This window comes from Oncorhynchus nerka, linkage group LG17 (assembly GCF_034236695.1).
Source record: "Oncorhynchus nerka isolate Pitt River linkage group LG17, Oner_Uvic_2.0, whole genome shotgun sequence".
NCBI classification, from domain to species: domain Eukaryota; kingdom Metazoa; phylum Chordata; class Actinopteri; order Salmoniformes; family Salmonidae; genus Oncorhynchus; species Oncorhynchus nerka.
This window is the reverse complement of record NC_088412.1, coordinates 5989441-6008166: the sequence shown is the minus strand read 5'-3', so window position 1 is coordinate 6008166 and position 18726 is coordinate 5989441. Positions and strand designations below refer to the sequence as shown.

At 38.3% G+C, this 18726-nt stretch overlaps 1 protein-coding gene and 1 long non-coding RNA gene across 2 annotated transcripts in view; both read right to left on the bottom strand.

Annotated features, from left to right (window-relative positions):
* ddb2 (damage-specific DNA binding protein 2) overlaps nucleotides 1-18726 on the bottom strand; it is a 118104-nt gene that overhangs the window by 5148 nt on the left and 94230 nt on the right. The window lies entirely within an intron of this gene.
* Nucleotides 13646-17526, bottom strand: LOC135561366 (uncharacterized). Its single transcript, XR_010459388.1, has 2 exons — nucleotides 14192-17526; nucleotides 13646-13974 (listed from the first exon to the last, which is right to left on the bottom strand). It is a non-coding gene; the product is annotated as an uncharacterized LOC135561366 (long non-coding RNA).

Genomic DNA, 18726 nt, shown 5'->3' with positions numbered 1-18726 from the left:
TAACTGATCAATCAAGTCATTCTGTACATTTCACCTTTTTTATTTACAATATAACCTTCTCTGTCAGATCCATCATCCCTTCTGTTTATCCAGATAATACCTCCTGCTGACCAGCCAATCACATCAAAGTGCTCTTTGCTGCCTGGTGTGCTCTCTCTCCTATGATCAAAAAACAGTGATGAATACCAAGTGCTGTACAGGACTTACAACACATTCAGATGGTACTGAAGCTACGCGACGTGAAGATGTGGCTGTTACTGCAGTGGCCTGGTGGACTGACAGAGTTGGTGGGATGAGATGGTACTGAAGCTACGTGACGTGAAGATGTGGCTGTTACTGCAGTGGCCTGGTGGACTGACAGGGTTGGTGGGATGAGATGGTACTGAAGCTACGTGACGTGAAGATATGGCTGTTACTGCAGTGGCCTGGTGGACTGACAGAGTTGGTGGGATGAGATGGTACTGAAGCTACTCACTGTTTACTACACTACAGTACTCACTCTGTTTACTACACTACAGTACTCACCCTGTTTACTACACTACTGTACTCACCCTGTTTACTACACTACTGTACTCCCTGTTTACTACACTACTGTACTCCCTGTTTAATAAACTACCGTACTCACTCTGTTTACTACACTACCGTACTCACTCTGTTTACTACACGACCGTACTCCCTGTTTAATACACTACCGTACTCACTCTGTTTACTACACTACCGTACTCACTCTGTTTACTACACTACCATACTCAGTCTGTTTACTACACTACCGTACTCACTCTGTTTACTACACTACCGTACTCCCCGTTTACTACACTACCGTACTCACTCTGTTTAATACACTACTGTACTCCCTGTTTACTACACTACTGTACTCTCTGTTTACTACACTACCGTACTCCCTGTCTAATACACTACCGTACTCACCCTGTTTACTACACTACCGTACTCCCTGTCTAATACACTACCGTACTCCCTGTCTAATACACTACCGTACTCACCCTGTTTACTACACTACCGTACTCCCTGTCTAATACACTACCGTACTCACCCTGTTTACTACACTACCGTACTCACCCTGTTTACTACACTACCGTACTCACCCTGTTTACTACACTACCGTACTCACCCTGTTTACTACACTACCATACTCCCTGTTTACTACACTACCGTTTATCAATGATGACTAATTACATTTCAATCAGGACTGACTAGTCCAAATGCTATTATGTACTGTACATGTATGAATTTTCTCTCTTGCTCCCATTCCCAATTGTATATAATATAGTCAGGAGTTTAGAACAATGCCTTGGTACAAATGAATGAACCATCTCCAGACTGTCTAGAATGCTTATCTACACTGACTGACCTTGGCTTCAGGCGAGGAGGGAAGGCTCGAGAACTATAGGGCCTCTCTACCAGTGTCAAGAAGAGATAGAACATTTAGAAAACGCTGACGTCATTTTCAGTTTATAACCTGTGGCAAAATGTGTATGTACCCAGTACTCTCTTGAATTAAACACTGTTACCTGACTTTTAAGACCGGGGCTCTGTCCATTCTTATAAAATATATAGGGTCTTACAAACCCTTAAATGCATTGACAGAGTTTTTAATTCTGATTGGGAAATAAAACAGAGGAATTTAGAATTCCTTCAACAGGGACCAGGCTAACTATTCATCAATTTAAAGGACCAGGCTAACTATTCATCAGTTGAAGGTACCAGGCTAACTATTCATCAGTTTAAGGGACCAGTCTAACTATTCATCAGTTTACGGGACCAGGCTAACTATTCATCAGTTTAAGGTACCAGGCTAACTATTCATCAGTTTAAGGTACCAGGCTAACTATTCATCAGTTTAAGGTACCATATAGCGTCTGCTAAATGACTTAAATGTAAATGTAAATGTACCAGGCTAACTATTCATCAGTTTAAGGGACCAGGCTAACTATTCATCAGTTTAAGGGACCAGGCTAACTATTCATCAGTTTAAGGGACCAGGCTAACTATTCATCAGTTTAAGGGACCAGGCTAACTATTCATCAGTTTAAAGGACCAGGCTAACTATTCATCAGTTTAAGGGACCAGGCTAACTATTCATCAGTTTAAGGGACCAGGCTAACTATTCATCAGTTTAAAGGACCAGGCTAACTATTCATCAGTTTAAGGTACCAGGCTAACTATTCATCAGTTTAAGGTACCAGGCTAACTATTCATCAGATTAAGGGACCAGGCTAACTATTCATCAGTTTAAAGGACCAGGCTAACTATTCATCAGTTTAAGGGACCAGTTTAAGGGACCAGGCTAACTATTCATCAGTTTACGGATCCAGGCTAACTATTCATCAGTTGAAGGTACCAGGCTAACTATTCATCAGTTTATGGGACCAGTCTAACTATTCATCAGTTTAAGGGACCAGGCTAGCTATTCATCAGTTTAAGGGACCAGGCTAACTATTCATCAGTTTAAGGGACCAGGCTAACTATTCATCAGATTAAGGTAACAGGCTAACTATTCATCAGTTTAAGGGACCAGGCTAACTATTCATCAGATTAAGGGACCAGGCTAACTATTCATCAGTTTAAGGTAACAGGCCAACTATTCATCAGTTTAAGGGACCAGACTAACTATTCATCAGTTTAAGGTGAAGAATAGATACACAATCAAGTTCAAGATCAAAATGCACTTTTTTAATAAAGTATGAATGTAATATATGTCTCTGTCTTCTAGATGGTGTTCTATACTGTATGTAATGATATGTCTTCTAGATGGTGTTCTATACTGTATGTAATATATGTCTCTGTCTTCTAGATGGTGTTCTATACTGTATGTAATATATGTCTCTGTCTTCTAGATGGTGTTTTATACTGTATGTAATGATATGTCTTCTAGATGGTGTTCTATACTGTATGTAATGATATGTCTCTGTCTTCTAGATGGTGTTCTATACTGTATGTAATGATATGTCTTCTAGATGGTGTTCTATACTGTATGTAATGATATGTCTTCTAGATGGTGTTCTATACTGTATGTAATGATATGTCTCTGTCTTCTAGATGGTGTTCTATACTGTATGTAATGATATGTCTCTGTCTTCTAGATGGTGTTCTATACTGTATGTAATGATATGTCTCTGTCTTCTAGATGGTGTTCTATACTGTATGTAATGATATGTCTTCTAGATGGTGTCTTCTAGATGGTGTTCTATACTGTATGTAATGATATGTCTTCTAGATGGTGTTCTATACTGTATGTAATGATATGTCTTCTAGATGGTGTTCTATACTGTATGTAATGATATGTCTTCTAGATGGTGTTCTATACTGTATGTAATGATATGTCTCTGTCTTCTAGATGGTGTTCTATACTGTATGGTGTATATGATATGTCTTCTAGATGGTGTTCTATACTGTATGTAATGATATGTCTTCTAGATGGTGTTCTATACTGTATGTAATGATATGTCTCTGTCTTCTAGATGGTGTTCTATACTGTATGTAATGATATGTCTTCTAGATGGTGTTCTATACTGTATGTAATGATATGTCTCTGTCTTCTAGATGGTGTTCTATACTGTATGTAATATATGTCTAGATGGTGTAATGATATGTCTCTGTCTTCTAGATGGTGTTCTATACTGTATGTAATGATATGTCTTCTAGATGGTGTTCTATACTGTATGTAATGATGGTGTCTCTGTCTTCTAGATGGTGTTCTATACTGTATGTAATGATATGTCTTCTAGATGGTGTTCTATACTGTATGTAATGATATGTCTCTGTCTTCTAGATGGTGTTCTATACTGTATGTATATGTCTTCTAGATGGTGTTCTATACTGTATGTAATGATATGTCTGTCTTCTAGATGGTGTTCTATACTGTATGTAATGATATGTCTTCTAGATGGTGTTCTATACTGTATGTAATGATATGTCTCTGTCTTCTAGATGGTGTTCTATACTGTATGTAATGAATGATATGTTCTACTGTATGTAATGATATGTCTTCTAGATGGTGTTCTATACTGTATGTAATGATATGTCTCTGTCTTCTAGATGGTGTTCTATACTGTATGTAATGATATGTCTCTGTCTTCTAGATGGTGTTCTATACTGTATGTAATGATATGTCTCTGTCTTCTAGATGGTGTTCTATACTGTATGTAATGATATAGATGGTGTTCTATACTGTATGTAATGATATGTCTTCTAGATGGTGTTCTATACTGTATGTAATGATATGTCTCTGTCTTCTAGATGGTGTTCTATACTGTATGTAATGATATGTCTCTGTCTTCTAGATGGTGTTCTATACTGTATGTAATGATATGTCTCTGTAATGATATGTTCTAGATGGTGTTCTATACTGTATGTAATGATATATGTCTTCTAGATGGTGTTCTATACTGTATGTAATGATATGTCTTCTAGATGGTGTTCTATACTGTATGTAATGATATGTCTTCTAGATGGTGTTCTATACTGTATGTAATGATATGTCTTCTAGATGGTGTTCTATACTGTATGTAATGATATGTCTGTCTTCTAGATGGTGTTCTATACTGTATGTAATGATATGTCTCTGTCTTCTAGATGGTGTTCTATACTGTATGTAATGATATGTCTTCTAGATGGTGTTCTATACTGTATGTAATGATATGTCTTCTAGATGGTGTTCTATACTGTATGTAATGATATGTCTCTGTCTTCTAGATGGTGTTCTATACTGTATGTAATGATATGTCTCTAGATGGTGTTCTATACTGTATGTAATGATATGTCTTCTAGATGGTGTTCTATACTGTATGTAATGATATGTCTTCTAGATGGTGTTCTATACTGTATGTAATGATATATGTCTTCTAGATGGTGTTCTAGATGGTGTTCTATACTGTATGTAATGATATGTCTTCTAGATGGTGTTCTATACTGTATGTATATGTCTTCTAGATGGTGTCTCTGTCTTCTAGATGGTGTTCTATACTGTATGTAATGATATGTCTCTGTCTTCTAGATGGTGTTCTATACTGTATGTAATGATATGTCTTCTAGATGGTGTTCTATACTGTATGTAATGATATGTCTCTGTCTTCTAGATGGTGTTCTATACTGTATGTAATGATATGTCTCTGTCTACTAGATGGTGTTCTATACTGTATGTAATGATATGGTGTTCTATCTGTATGTAATGATATGTACTAGATGGTGTTCTATACTGTATGTAATGATATGTCTTCTAGATGGTGTTCTATACTGTATGTAATGATATGTCTTCTGTTCTATCTGTATGTAATGATATGTCTTCTAGATGGTGTTCTATACTGTATGTAATGATAGATGTTCTATACTGTATGTAATGATATGTCTTCTAGATGGTGTTCTATACTGTATGTAATGATATGTCTTCTAGATGGTGTTCTATACTGTATGTAATGATATGTCTCTGTCTTCTAGATGGTGTTCTATACTGTATGTAATGATATGTCTTCTAGATGGTGTTCTATACTGTATGTAATGATATGTCTTCTAGATGGTGTTCTATACTGTATGTAATGATATGTCTTCTAGATGGTGTTCTATACTGTATGTAATGATATGTCTTCTAGATGGTGTTCTATACTGTATGTAATGATATGTCTTCTAGATGGTGTTCTATACTGTATGTAATGATATGTATTCTAGATGGTGTTCTATACTGTATGTAATGATATGTCTTCTAGATGGTGTTCTATACTGTATGTAATGATATGTCTTCTAGATGGTGTTCTATACTGTATGTAATGATATGTCTTCTAGATGGTGTTCTATACTGTATGTAATGATATGTCTTCTAGATGGTGTTCTATACTGTATGTAATGATATGTCTTCTAGATGGTGTTCTATACTGTATGTAATGATATGTCTTCTAGATGGTGTTCTATACTGTATGTAATGATATGTCTTCTAGATGGTGTTCTATACTGTATGTAATGATATGTCTTCTAGATGGTGTTCTATACTGTATGTAATGATATGTCTTCTAGATGGTGTTCTATACTGTATGTAATGATATGTCTTCTAGATGGTGTTCTATACTGTATGTAATGATATGTCTTCTAGATGGTGTTCTATACTGTATGTAATGATATGTCTCTAGATGGTGTTCTATACTAGATATGTATTCTAGATGGTGTTCTATACTGTATGTAATGATATGTCTTCTAGATGGTGTTCTATACTGTATGTAATGATATGTCTTCTAGATTCTAGTAATGATGTTCTATACTGTATGTAATGATATGTCTCTGTCTTCTAGATGGTGTTCTATACTGTATGTAATGTATGTAGATGGTGTTCTATACTGTATCTTCTAGATGGTGTTCTATACTGTATGTAATGATATGTCTTCTAGATGGTGTTCTATACTGTATGTAATGATATGTCTCTGTCTTCTAGATGGTGTTCTATACTGTATGTAATGATATGTCTCTGTCTTCTAGATGGTGTTCTATACTGTATGTAATGATATGTCTTCTAGATGGTGTTCTATACTGTATGTAATGATATGTCTTCTAGATGGTGTTCTATACTGTATGTAATGATATGTCTTCTTCTAGATGGTGTTCTATACTGTATGTAATGATATGTCTTCTAGATGGTGTTCTATGTCTTCTAGATGGTGTTCTATACTGTATGTAATGATATGTCTCTGGTGTTCTACTAGATGGTATTCTAGTTCTATACTGTATGTAATGATATGTCTTCTAGATGGTGTTCTATACTGTATGTAATGATATGTCTTCTAGATGGTGTTCTATACTGTATGTAATGATATGTCTCTGTCTACTAGATGGTGTTCTATACTGTATGTAATGATATGTCTATTCTAGATGGTGTTCTATACTGTATGTAATGATATGTCTGTTCTAGATGGTGTTCTATACTGTATGTAATGATATGTCTCTAGATGGTGTTCTATACTAGATGGTGTTCTATACTGTATGTAATGATATGTCTCTGTCTACTAGATGGTGTTCTATACTGTATGTAATGATATGTCTTCTAGATGGTGTTCTATACTGTATGTATGTAGATGGTGTTCTATATGTATGATATGATCTGTCTTCTAGATGGTGTTCTATACTGTATGTAATGATATGTCTTCTAGATGGTGTTCTATACTGTATGTAATGATATGTCTTCTAGATGGTGTTCTATACTGTATGTAATGATATGTCTTCTAGATGGTGTTCTATACTGTATGTAATGATATGTCTCTGTCTTCTAGATGGTGTTCTATACTGTATGTAATGATATGTCTTCTAGATGGTGTTCTATACTGTATGTAATGATATCTGTCTTCTAGATGGTGTTCTATACTGTATGTAATGATATGTCTGTCTCTAGATGGTGTTCTATACTGTATGTAATGATATGTCTTCTAGATGGTGTTCTATACTGTATGTAATGATATGTCTCTGTCTTCTAGATGGTGTTCTATACTGTATGTAATGATATGTCTTCTAGATGGTGTTCTATACTGTATGTAATGATATGTCTTCTAGATGGTGTTACTATATGTCTGTATGTAATGATATGTCTCTGTCTACTAGATGGTGTTCTATACTGTATGTAATGATATGTCTCTGTCTAGATGGTGTTCTAGATGGATATGTCTTCTATACTGTCTTCTAGATGGTGTTCTATACTGTATGTAATGATATGTCTTCTAGATGGTGTTCTATACTGTATGTAATGATATGTCTCTGTCTTCTAGATGGTGACTGTATGTAATGATATGTGTTCTAGATGGTGTTCTATACTGTATGTAATGATATGTCTCTGTTCTAGATGGTGTTCTATACTGTATGTAATGATATGTCTGTCTCTAGATGGTGTTCTATACTGTATGTAATGATATGTCTTCTAGATGGTGTTCTATACTGTATGTAATGATATGTGTCTTCTAGATGGTGTTCTATACTGTATGTAATGATATGTCTCTGTCTTCTAGATGGTGTTCTATACTGTATGTAATGATATGTCTCTGTCTTCTAGATGGTGTTCTATAATGATATGTCTTCTAGATGGTGTTCTATACTGTATGTAATGATATGTCTTCTAGATGGTGTTCTATACTGTATGTAATGATATGTCTCTGTCTACTAGATGGTGTTCTATACTGTATGTAATGATATGTCTTCTAGATGGTGTTCTATACTGTATGTAATGATGTGTCTTCTAGATGGTGTTCTATACTGTATGTAATGATGTCTCTGTCTAGATGGTGTTCTATACTGTATGTAATGATATGTCTTCTAGATGGTGTTCTATACTGTATGTAATGATATGTCTCTGTTCTAGATGGTGTTCTATACTGTATGTAATGATATGTCTCTTCTAGATGGTGTTCTATATATGTAATGATATGTCTTCTAGATGTAACTGATATGTAATGATATGTCTCTGTCTTCTAGATGGTGTTCTATACTGTATGTGTAATGATATGGTGTTCTATACTGTATGTAATGATATGTCTTCTAGATGGTGTTCTATACTGTATGTAATGATATGTCTCTGTCTTCTAGATGGTGTTCTATACTGTATGTAATGATATGTATTCTAGATGGTGTTCTATACTGTATGTAATGATATGTCTTCTAGATGGTGTTCTATACTGTATGTAATGATATGTCTCTGTCTACTAGATGGTGTTCTATACTGTATGTAATGATATGTCTTCTAGATGGTGTTCTATACTGTATGTAATGATATGTCTTCTAGATGGTGTTCTATACTGTATGTAATGATATGTATTCTAGATGGTGTTCTATACTGTATGTAATGATATGTCTCTAGATGGTGTTACTAGATGGTGTTCTATACTGTATGTAATGATATGTCTTCTAGATGGTGTTCTATACTGTATGTAATGATATGTCTCTGTCTACTAGATGGTGTTCTATACTGTATGTAATGATATGTATTCTAGATGGTGTTCTATACTGTATGTAATGATATGTCTTCTAGATGGTGTTCTATACTGTATGTAATGATATGTATTCTAGATGGTGTTCTATACTGTATGTAATGATATGTCTCTGTCTACTAGATGGTGTTCTATACTGTATGTAATGATATGTCTTCTAGATGGTGTTCTATACTGTATGTAATGATATGTCTTCTAGATGGTGTTCTATACTGTATGTAATGATATGTCTTCTAGATGGTGTTCTATACTGTATGTAATGATATGTCTCTGTCTTCTAGATGTTCTATACTGTATGTAATGATATGTCTTCTAGATGGTGTTCTATACTGTATGTAATGATATGTCTCTGTTCTAGATGGTGTTCTATACTGTATGTAATGATATGTCTTCTAGATGGTGTTCTATACTGTATGTAATGATATGTCTCTGTCTTCTAGATGGTGTTCTATACTGTATGTAATGATATGTCTTCTAGATGGTGTTCTATACTGTATGTAATGATATGTCTTCTAGATGGTGTTCTATACTGTATGTAATGATATGTCTTCTAGATGGTGTTCTATACTGTATGTAATGATATGTCTTCTAGATGGTGTTCTATACTGTATGTAATGATATGTCTTCTAGATGGTGTTCTATACTGTATGTAATGATATGTCTCTGTCTTCTAGATGGTGTTCTATACTGTAATGTAATGATATGTCTTCTAGATGGTGTTCTATACTGTATGTAATGATATGTTCTTCTAGATGGTGTTCTATACTGTATGTAATGATATGTCTTCTAGATGGTGTTCTATACTGTATGTAATGATATGTCTTCTAGATGGTGTTCTATACTGTATGTAATGATATGTCTTCTAGATGGTGTTCTATACTGTATGTAATGATATGTCTCTGTCTTCTAGATGGTGTTCTATACTGTATGTAATGATATGTCTTCTAGATGGTGTTCTATACTGTATGTAATGATATGTCTCTGTCTTCTAGATGGTGTTCTATACTGTATGTAATGATATGTCTTCTAGATGGTGTTCTATACTGTATGTAATGATATGTCTAGATGGTGTTCTATACTGTATGTAATGATATGTCTTCTAGATGGTGTTCTATACTGTATGTAATGATATGTCTTCTAGATGGTGTTCTATACTGTATGTAATGATATGTCTTCTAGATGGTGTTCTATACTGTATGTAATGATATGTCTCTGTCTTCTAGATGGTGTTCTATACTGTATGTAATGATATGTCTCTGTCTTCTAGATGGTGTTCTATACTGTATGTAATGATATGTCTTCTAGATGGTGTTCTATACTGTATGTAATGATATGTCTCTGTCTTCTAGATGGTGTTCTATACTGTATGTAATGATATGTCTTCTAGATGGTGTTCTATACTGTATGTAATGATATGTCTTCTAGATGGTGTTCTATACTGTATGTAATGATATGTCTTCTAGATGGTGTTCTATACTGTATGTAATGATATGTCTTCTAGATGGTGTTCTATACTGTATGTATATGACTAGATGGTGTTCTATACTGTATGTAATGATATGTCTTACTAGATGGTGTTCTATACTGTATGTAATGATATGTCTTCTAGATGGTGTTCTATACTGTATGTAATGATATGTCTTCTAGATGGTGTTCTATACTGTATGTAATGATATGTCTTCTAGATGGTGTTCTATACTGTATGTAATGATATGTCTCTGTCTTCTAGATGGTGTTCTATACTGTATGTAATGATATGTCTTCTAGATGGTGTTCTATACTGTATGTAATGATATGTCTCTGTCTTCTAGATGGTGTTCTATACTGTATGTAATGATATGGTGTTCTATCTGTATGTAATGATTGTCTTCTAGATGGTGTTCTATACTGTATGTAATGATGTGTCTTCTAGATGGTGTTCTATACTGTATGTAATGATATGTCTTCTAGTGGTGTAGGGGGTGGTGCTTTGGCAAAGTGGGTGGTGTTATATCCTACCTGTTTGGCCCTGTCCGGGGGTGTCGTCGGACGGGGCCACAGTGCCTCCTGACCCCTCCAGTCTCAGCCTCCAGTATTTATGCTGCAGTAGTTTATGTGTCGGGGGGCTCGGGTCAGTCTGATATATCTGGAGTATTTCTCCTGTCTTATCCGGTGTGCTGTGTGAACTTAAGTATTCTCTCTCTCTCTCTCTCTCTCTCTCTCTTTCTCTCTCTCTCTCTCTCTCTCTCTCTGTTGATATAAACCAATGTTTATATCCCAGGACAAATGAGATAGCAAGCTAGCGAGGTAAATAGGACAAATGAGCTAGCAACAGCAATCTAGCTAGCTAAATAGGACAAATGAGCTAGCCACAGCAAGCTAACGAGCTAAATAGGACAAATGAGCTAGCAACAGCAAGCTAGCGAGCTAAATAGGACAAATGAGCTAGCAACAGCAATCTAGCTAGCTAAATAGGACAAATGAGCTAGCCACAGCAAGCTAGCGAGCTAAATAGGACAAATGAGCTATCAACAGCAAGCTAGCGAGCTAAATAGGACAAATGAGCTAGCAACAGCAATCTAGCAAGCTAAATAGGACAAATGAGCTAGCCACAGCAAGCTAGCGAGCTACATAGGACAAATGAGCTAGCAACAGCAAGCTAGCGAGCTAAATAGGACAAATGAGCTAGCAACAGCAAGCTAGCGAGCTACATAGGACAAATGAGCTAGCAACTAGTGATGACTGTAAGGGACTGCTAATTCCTATGTAGGTGACATTACATTGCTTTAGCTGAGACAACGTATTTTCATAGTAAAACATGTTGGGCCCCATACAGGATATCTCTCACACACACACTCACTTAAATCATCCACAACACTGTCACAACAGGATACTCCTAGCCACAGGTGCTAGCCGTCAGTTCGGCCACAACTCCCCAGAAGATAGGGACGCACACACATTACACACGGACTCTCGAGGACAAGATAGGGACGCACACACATTACACACGGACTCTCGAGGACAAGATAGGGACGCACACACATTACACACGGACTCTCGAGGACAAGATAGGGACGCACACACATTACACACGGACTCTCGAGGACAAGATAGGGACGCACACACATTACACACGGACTCTCGAGGACAGGACAGGGACGCATACGCTCTTACACACTGACCCCAGAAGACAGGGACGACGCACATACAGTACACACTAGCTGCCGAGGACACCCAGATAAGACACCCACACATTGGCAGAAAGCCTAAACTTGGAGACAAACTAGCACACACACATAATCTCCCTCCCAGCCGAACATTGTGTGACTGAGGATAGCGCACACACCAAATCTCCTCTTCAGCTGAACATGGTGTGACGACCAAGAACAGGCATGGCAGGACTCTACGATGACGGACAGACAACTGAGCCAATGCCGGATGACTACACCCCAGCCTGATCCAATCCGAAGATCCGATCTCCTAGAAATCAACCTACTTTCTGTTCTGTATATGAAGCTTGTACTCACTGTTAGCAGGGTTCTTTTTCTGCTAGTCTCTGATGAGCTAACAGAGGGGCCCGTATATACGCTGTACCAGATATCTTCACTCTGAATAAACCTGTCGCTTGTCGTACAATCTACCACCTTGTCTGCATCGATCCTTGACCGACTCACCCTTTATCATATCCCATTATCAACACGACCCAGCTCAGCTGATGCTGCCAGTGAATCTGTGGTGGTGTCACTAAATCACTGAAGCTGGAGACTCGTATCTCCCTCACTAACTTTAAGCATCAGCTATCAGAGCAGCTTACAGATCATTGCACCTGTACATAGTCCATCTGTAAATAGCCCATCTTGCACATTCATCTTCTGTAATTATTTCACCGACTGGCTCTGATGCTCTGTACACCCAGTAGGACCAGGTTTGAAGAACGGTAGTGTAAACTGTAACTGTGCTGTAAACCTATGAGCCAACTGGCTCTGATGCCCTGTTTCCTAGGTTGAAGAATGTATGGTTTTCTAGCCTTTAACTCACTGGCTGTCAGACTGGGGTTTTTAGTGTGTAAATAAAGAACTTCAAGTAGAAGCAGGAGAGACAGGAGGCAAAGAAACCATCGTCCAATCAGAGAGACAGGAGGCAAAGAAACCATCGTCCAATCAGAGAGACAGGAGGCAAAGAAACCATCGTCCAATCAGAGAGACAGGAGGCAAAGAAACCATCCTCCAATCAGAGAGACAGGAGGCAAAGAAACCATCGTCCAATCAGGGAGACAGGAGGCAAAGAAACCATCGTCCAATCAGAGAGACAGGAGGCAAAGAAACCATCGTCCAATCAGAGAGACAGGAGGCAAAGAAACCATCGTCCAATCAGAGAGACAGGAGGCAAAGAAACATCGTCCAATCAGAGAGACACGAGGCAAAGAAACCATCGTCCAATCAGAGTTATACGTTCACAAAAGAGAAAAGGTGAGAACATCTCAACTTGGAATCCTCCTCTGGGTCCCTCTGGGGACTCTATGGCTTCAGAATCTACTAGATGGTGAGTTATAAGACTCATTTATAGTTAGTGTTATTGTCTTTAGATATGTTAAATATTCTGTGTCTTGAATGCCACGTCTTGAGTAGATATCCACAGTTACATAACTAGTATGTTATATAATGTGATAGAAAACCACAACAGGTTCTGAGTGGAAGTTCAGTTTCAAAATCTTTATCCATATACAAATGTTCACATGCAATAGTCCTGAGTGTTACAACAGTTTTCTCTCTCAGACGTGTCTGGTGCCGAACATGGAGACCTTCCTACCCAGGGCCAATCCCTCAGTGATGCCAACCTGATGTCTGGTGCCGAACATGGAGATCTTCCTACCCAGGGCCAATCCCTCAGTGATGCCAACCTGATGTCTGGTGCCGAACATGGAGATCTTCCTACCCAGGGCCAATCCCTCAGTGATGCCAACCTGATGTCTGGTGCCGAACATGGAGATCTTCCTACCCAGGGCCAATCCCTCAGTGATGCCAACCTGATGTTTGAGGTTAGAGTTACACATCTATTAGCCTGGTCCCAGATCAGTTTGGGATGTCCTTCTGACAATGACCATCAAAGTCAGAAAGAAAACACAAACAGATCTGGGACCAGGCTACACTTTAATGGGCATGTTGTCAAACTCTTTGTTTTTCCCTTCTAACACATATCAGCTCACTCATAAACTTCTGTCTTATACATATTATATTATCTACCCATATTTCACTGATCGTTAGTTTCTTTCCTCTCCGTACAGTTCTTGTTGGGTGGAGTAGAGATCGACAAAGACAACAACATCATCTTGCTGGACCTGGAGATGGCATCTATGAGGCAGGGACGGGCCTTCCTGGCTCGCATCAACGACAACATCCCCAAGACCCTCTCTTCCATGGAGCAGATGGTGAGGGACCTGGAGGACCAGAGAGGGGCTCTCCCTCTGGCTGCACCTCACTTTGAGAGCCTCATCCTGGGCATAGTCTACTCTGCCCACCAGGCCAAGCTCCAGGAGAGAGAGGAGGACCAGAAGAAATGGGGAGAGGTGCTGAAACGTTAATGTTACAGTCAACGAGCTGCGTAGACCGGAAGACATCACAACATTTACTTAGATTTGAATACAGACTGTTCATTAGCCTGGTCCCAGATCTGTTTGTGCTGTATTGCAAAATACCAGTTGGTAAGAAAGGAGTTGGCAAGGCAGCACAAACTGACCTGGGACCAGGCTAACTATTCATCAGTTTACGGGACCAGGCTAACTATTCATCAGTTTAAGGGACCAGGCTAACTATTCATCAGTTTAAGGGACCAGACTAACTATTCATCAGTTTAAGGGACCAGGCTAACTATTCATCAGTTTAAGGGACCAGGCTAACTATTCATCAGTTTAAGGTACCAGGCTAACTATTCATCAGTTTAAGGGACCAGTTTAAGGGACCAGGCTAACTATTCATCAGTTTACGGGACCAGGCTAACTATTCATCAGTTTACGGGACCAGGCTAACTATTCATCAGTTTAAGGGACCAGGCTAACTATTCATCAGTTTAAGGGACCAGGCTAACTATTCATCAGTTTAAGGGACCAGGCTAACTATTCATCAGTTTAAGGGACCAGGCTAACTATTCATCAGTTTAAGGGACCAGGCTAACTATTCATCAGTTTAAGGTACCAGGCTAACTATTCATCAGTTTAAGGGACCAGGCTAACTATTCATCAGTTTAAGGGACCAGTTTACGGGACCAGGCTAACTATTCATCAGTTTAAGGGACCAGGCTAACTATTCATCAGTTTAAGGGACCAGGCTAACTATTCATCAGTTTAAGGGACCAGGCTAACTATTCATCAGTTTAAGGGACCAGTTTACGGGACCAGGCTAACTATTCATCAGTTGAAGGGACCAGGCTAACTCTTCATCAGTTTAAGGGACCAGGCTAACTATTCATCAGTTTAAAGGACCAGGCTAACTATTCATCAGTTTAAGGGACCAGGCTAACTATTCATCAGTTTACGGGACCAGGCTAACTATTCATCAGTTTAAAGGACCAGGCTAACTATTCATCAGTTTACGGGACCAGGCTATCTATTCATCAGTTTAAGGGACCAGGCTAACTATTCATCAGTTTAAGGGACCAGGCTAACTATTCATCAGTTTAAGGTACCAGGCTAACTATTCATCAGTTTACGGGACCAGGCTAACTATTCATCAGTTTAAGGGACCAGGCTAACTATTCATCAGTTTAAAGGACCAGGCTAACTATTCATCAGTTTAAGGGACCAGGCTAACTATTCATCAGTTTAAGGGACCAGGCTAACTATTCATCAGTTTAAAGGACCAGGCTAACTATTCATCAGTTTAAGGGACCAGGCTAACTATTCATCAGTTTAAGGGACCAGGCTAACTATTCATCAGTTTACGGGACCAGGCTAACTATTCATCAGTTTAAGGGACCAGGCTAACTATTCATCAGTTTAAGGGACCAGGCTAACTATTCATCAGTTTAAGGGACCAGGCTAACTATTCATCAGTTTAAGGGACCAGGCTAACTATTCATCAGTTTAAGGGACCAGACTAACTATTCATCAGTTTAAGGGACCAGGCTAACTATTCATCAGTTTAAAGGACCAGGCTAACTATTCATCAGTTTAAGGGACCAGGCTAACTATTCATCAGTTTAAGGGACCAGGCTAACTATTCATCAGTTTACGGGACCAGGCTAACTATTCATCAGTTTAAGGGACCAGGCTAACTATTCATCAGTTTAAGGGACCAGGCTAACTATTCATCAGTTTAAGGGACCAGACTAACTATTCATCAGTTTAAGGGACCAGGCTAACTATTCATCAGTTTAAGGGACCAGACTAACTATTCATCAGTTTAAGGGACCAGTTTAAGGGACCAGGCTAACTATTCATCAGTTTAAGGGACCAGTTTAAGGGACCAGGCTAACTATTCATCAGTTTAAGGGACCAGTTTAAGGGACCAGGCTAACTATTCATCAGTTTAAGGTACCAGGCTAACTATTCATCAGTTTAAGGGACCAGGCTAACTATTCATCAGTTTAAGGTACCAGGCTAACTATTCATCAGTTTAAGGGACCAGGCTAACTATTCATCAGTTTATTAAGGTACCAGGCTAACTATTCATCAGTTTAAGGGACCAGTTTAAGGGACCAGACTAACTATTCATCAGTTTAAGGGACCAGTTTAAGGGACCAGGCTAACTATTCATCAGTTTAAGGTACCAGGCTAACTATTCATCAGTTTAAGGGACCAGGCTAACTATTCATCAGTTTAAGGTACCAGGCTAACTATTCATCAGTTTAAGGGACCAGGCTAACTATTCATCAGTTTATTAAGGTACCAGGCTAACTATTCATCAGTTTAAGGGACCAGGCTAACTATTCATCAGTTTAAGGGACCAGGCTAACTATTCATCAGTTTAAGGTACCAGGCTAACTATTCATCAGTTTACGGGACCAGGCTAACTATTCATCAGTTTAAGGGACCAGGCTAACTATTCATCAGTTTATTAAGGTACCAGGCTAACTATTCATCAGTTTAAGGGACCAGGCTAACTATTCATCAGTTTAAGGGACCAGGCTAACTATTCATCAGTTTAAAGGACCAGACTAACTATTCATCAGTTTAAGGGACCAGGCTAACTATTCATCAGTTTATTAAGGTACCAGGCTAACTATTCATCAGATTAAGGGACCAGACTAACTATTCATCAGTTTAAGGGACCAGGCTAACTATTCATCAGTTTAAGGTACCAGGCTAACTATTCATCAGATTAAGGGACCAGACTAACTATTCATCAGTTTAAGGGACCAGGCTAACTATTCATCAGTTTAAGGTACCAGGCTAACTATTCATCAGTTTAAGGTACCAGGCTAACTACTCATCAGTTTATTAAGGGACCAGGCTAACTATTCATCAGTTTATTAAGGGACCAGGCTAACTATTCATCAGTTTAAGGGACCAGACTAACTATTCATCAGTTTAAGGGACCAGTTTAAGGGACCAGGCTAACTATTCATCAGTTTAAGGGACCAGTTTAAGGGACCAGGCTAACTATTCATCAGTTTAAGGGACCAGTTTAAGGGACCAGGCTAACTATTCATCAGTTTAAGGGACCAGTTTAAGGGACCAGGCTAACTATTCATCAGTTTCATCAGTTTAAGGGACCAGGCTAACTATTCATCAGTTTAAGGTACCAGGCTAACTATTCATCAGTTTAAGGGACCAGGCTAACTATTCATCAGTTTAAGGGACCAGTTTAAGGGACCAGGCTAACTATTCATCAGTTTAAGGTACCAGGCTAACTATTCATCAGTTTAAGGGACCAGGCTAACTATTCATCAGTTTAAGGGACCAGTTTAAGGGACCAGGCTAACTATTCATCAGTTTAAGGGACCAGTTTAAGGGACCAGGCTAACTATTCATCAGTTTATTAATGTACCAGGCTAACTATTCATCAGTTTAAGGGACCAGTTTAAGGTAACAGACTAACTATTCATCAGATTAAGGGACCAGACTAACTATTCATCAGTTTAAGGGACCAGTTTAAGGGACCAGGCTAACTATTCATCAGTTTAAGGTACCAGGCTAACTATTCATCAGTTTAAGGGACCAGGCTAACTATTCATCAGTTTAAGGTACCAAGCTAACTATTCATCAGTTTAAGGGACCAGACTAACTATTCATCAGTTTATTAAGGTACCAGGCTAACTATTCATCAGTTTAAGGGACCAGTTTAAGGGACCAGTCTAACTATTCATCAGTTTACGGGACCAGGCTAACTATTCATCAGTTTAAGGGACAAGGCTAACTATTCATCAGTTTATTAAGGTACCAGGCTAACTATTCATCAGTTTAAAGGACCAGGCTAACTATTCATCAGTTTAAGGGACCAGACTAACTATTCATCAGTTTAAAGGACCAGGCTAACTATTCATCAGTTTAAGGGACCAGGCTAACTATTCATCAGTTTAAAGGACCAGGCCAACTATTCATCAGATTAAGGGACCAGGCTAACTATTCATCAGATTAAGGGACCAGACTAACTATTCATCAGTTTAAGGGACCAGTTTAAGGGACCAGGCTAACTATTCATCAGTTTAAGGGACCAGTTTAAGGTAACAGACTAACTATTCATCAGATTAAGGGACCAGACTAACTATTCATCAGTTTAAGGGACCAGTTTAAGGTAACAGACTAACTATTCATCAGTTTAAGGGACCAGACTAACTATTC